We start from the raw sequence: 3,835 nt of genomic DNA, 5'->3' as shown, positions 1-3,835 counted from the left end.
TCCAAAAACCAGTCTATTATAACGATACAAGCCTCTGTGCGTTTTGATTGTGAGATACTGGCGCGACTCTTCCTCGACTTCCATTTGTAAGTATGCTTGTGCCAGGTCTATCTTGGTGAAGTGTTTCCCGCCAGACAATGAAGCAAAGATATCCTCAATCCGTGGGAGCGGGTATTGTACCGTGTGAAGCACCGGATTAACTGTGATCTTGAAGTCTCTGCAGATGCGGACCTTTCCCGGTCCCCCTGGCTTGTTACTTGATGAAGACTTCATGACGGGAACAATGGGCGTGGCCCACTCACTCCAGTCCACCTTAGACAGTACCCCTGAACGTTCAAGCTCTTCCAGTTCTGCCTCCACAGCAGGTCGTATCGCGTAAGGTACCGATCTGGCTTTGAAAAATTTTGGGCTTGCATGTTCTGCAATCTTGATTTTTGCTTTAATTCCTCTCTCTGTTCCCAGTCCTTGCTGGAATACCTCTTTAGCTTCGTCCAATATTCTGGACAACCGTTCAGGTTTGACATCTTCCTTTCCGGAATCTACCGTCATTGTGTTTAGTGAATGCCAGTCTATCTTTATTTTCCTGATCCACTCCCATCCCAGAAGTGGTGGACCTCCCTTGGGCAGCACATACATGTCCATCCCTTGGTGATCTTTGTCCTTGTATCTCACCTTGACTTCTATCTTTCCGATGGGGTATACTCTGTGCCCCGTGTATGTCTGCAATACTATCTCCGTATCCCGTAGGGGAATATGTTTGAATAACTTTTTGTAATCTTGCTTATTCATGACCGTCAACGCCGATCCGGTGTCCACTTCCATCTTCACTTGGACTTTTGCAATCTGTAGTGTGACCCAGATAGTTTGTCGGTCAGCTTCTTTACTCACATTGTGAATCCTCAGACTACTCAGTTCCTTGCTGTTGGAGTCTGAGTCCGAATTCTGTTCATCTGGACTCTTCCCAGTCACCTTATGTACCTTTCTGTACTTCTTCTGCGGTGACTTATTATTGCTGGTCTTCTTTCCTGACCGGCATACCTTAGCTATGTGACCAAGCTTGCCACATTTTCTACATTCCTGGTTTTTAAACCAGCATTGGTTCTGGTCGTGTGTTGTCTTCCCACAACGATAACATTTCGTTGTACCCGAAGTCATTTGATCCACACTGAGTACCGCTGTCTTCCGCTGCATTTCCGCCGTGCCTCTCGCTGCGGCTTCGTGCGATGCTGCAATAAGGACAGCCTTATCAAGTGTAAGATCGTTCTCTTCGAGCAGTCGTTTTTGTGTTCCTTCCTTCGACATCCTGCACACGAACTTGTCTCTCAGTGCCTCTGTCAGATTTACCCCAAACTGACAGTATTTTGCTAGCCTACGCAGTTCAACCAGGTACTCCGCGTTGCTTTCCTCTTTTCGTTGCGTTCTCACGTAAAATTTTGATCGTTCCGCTAACATCAGCGGTGCGGGGTTAAAATGATCCTTCAGGACAGCAACAATATTAGCGAAAGACTGATCCGCCGGTTTAGCTGGTGATAGAAGATGCTTCAATAACCCGTATGTCTTCGCACCCATTGAGTTTAGTAAGGTTAGAGCTTTGTCATAATTTGCTATCTTATTGACCTTACAATATATCGCGATGCGTTCTACATACGTGGCCCAATCTTCCACATCGAAATCGAAACCGTTGATGTTACTACGCTTAGGCATCTTCACACTCTTCCTGAGAAACAACAACGAAATATTTCTTTAACTTTTTTTTTTTCAAAATGGCGGTTTCCCGCGCTTGTCTTCTTTCCCCGCCCACTTTCAAAATGGCGGTTTCCCGCTTCTGTCTTCTTCCCCGCCTACTGGCGGCTTCCCGCGTTTCTTCCCCTGGCGGGAGGGGTAAGCTTTTCCCTCGGGCGATGACCGCTGGCTTTCGGGGTTCGCAGCCTGCGCGTCGGCTTCAGTGCGTTCCTTGTTCCCTTTTCTCGGCAGGGCAACCGGCGCTGGGGACAACCCGTTGACGGCGAACAGTTCCAGCCGCGGCTGGATCTCGCTCAGTCTCCGGGGTTCGCAGCCTGCGCGTCGGCTTCAGTGCGTTCCTTGTTCCCTTTTCTCGGCAGGGCAACCGGCGCTGGGGACAACCCGTTGACGGCGAACAGTTCCAGCCACGGGCTGGATCTCGCTCAGTCTCCCTCGCTCGGGCTCTGTCTCTCCCGCTTGCTCGGGCTCTGTCTCTCCCTCAGCGGCTTCCAATCGCGCCTCCCAGCCCTCTCGCAGTCCGGTGCTTTCCTCCCCGGCTGCGGCTGAGTTCTCCGCGGTTTATTTATTTTTATATCTTCCCGCGCCTTACGATCCCGGTCGCAGCGCCTCGTGGCCTCGGTAGCTGCCCAGCCTTTTTCGCCGGTCGCGGTCTAGCTGTCTCACGACGCCGTTGCGTCTCCCAGCCCGCTTGTACCGCGGCTTCCGTGCTCCATGCTGCCCCAGTCTCAGCGCCTCTGGGCCCGACTTCTGTCCGGCTCCTTTCCCCCGACCGTGGTCGAGTTCACCGCCCTTATCCTCCGTTTATTTTTTTATTTTCCCTTTACTCACAGTCACCGTGGCCGACTTGCTTCTCGTGCTGATCGGCTCACTCACCACCGTGGCAGAAGGGACAATCAGTGCCTGTTGCTGATGGAAGGCTTCATGTCTGAATTCTTCCTTCTTCCTTGCTCTGCAGACTCGAGCTTTCTCTCAGCAGAACGATGAGGGCGGTTGCCTCTTCTCGACGCTCGTTAACTGCTTCGGAAGTCTTGTTGCCGCAGGGTAAGATCGAACTTGTCGCCACTGTAAAGTCTGTAGGTATTATGACGAATTAATACACAGACTACAAGAGTAACTTTAACAGGACTTTACTATTCGAAGGTCAGGGCGAATCTGCCCAATAAATCCTGACACAGCACTTATATACCGGTGTGGTCACCGTCGGTATTACAGTATACAGCAGCCAAGATAAAGTAGTGCCACACCTAAAATAGTTCTCTTAAAGGTGGACGGTTACATACAATAGTTCTCTTAAAGGTAGAACAGTTACATATACTACAACATCTTTACTCTTATACTCAAATCCTCTTGTAATAAAGGCGAACATACCATTTGCTTTCCGAATTGCTTGCTGTACCTGCATGTTAACTTTCAGTGATTCGTGTACAAGGACACCCAGGTCCCTCTGAACACCAACATTTCCCAATCTCTCACCATTTAAAAAATACTCTGCTTTTCTATTTTTCCTACCAAAGTGGATAACTTCACATTTCTCCACATTATATTCCATTTGCCATGTACTTGCCTGTCTCACTTAGCTTGTCTATATCCCCTTGAAGCCTCTTTGCATCCTCCTCACAGCTGTACAGCTGAGGCCCAAGCACTGATCCTTGTGTTACCCCACTAGTTACAGCCTGCCAACCCGAAAATGACCTGTTTATTCCTACTCTCTGTTTTCTGTCCGCTAACTAATCCTCAATCCATGCTAGTATATTACCCCCAATCCCATGAGCCCTAATTTTGTTTAATAACCTCTTTTGTGGCACCTTATCGAATGCCTTCTGAAAATCCAAATACACCATATCCACTGGTTCCCCCTTATCTATGCTGCTAGTTACAACCTCAAAAAATTCTAACAGATTTGTCAAACACGATTTCCCTTTCATAAATCCGTGTTGACTCTGCCCAATCCATTTATTATTTTGTAAGTGCCCTGTTACCACGTCCTTAATAATAGATCCTCGTATTTTGCCTACTACTGATGTCAGGCTAACTGGTGTGTAGTTCCCCGTTTTCTCTCTCCCTCCTTTCTTAAATAGTGGGGGTTACATTT

Source organism: Somniosus microcephalus, chromosome 5 (assembly GCF_052327205.1).
Source record: "Somniosus microcephalus isolate GS21.2 chromosome 5, FLI_Smic_1.0, whole genome shotgun sequence".
NCBI lineage: Eukaryota > Metazoa > Chordata > Chondrichthyes > Squaliformes > Somniosidae > Somniosus > Somniosus microcephalus.
This window is presented reverse-complemented; position numbering follows the sequence as displayed.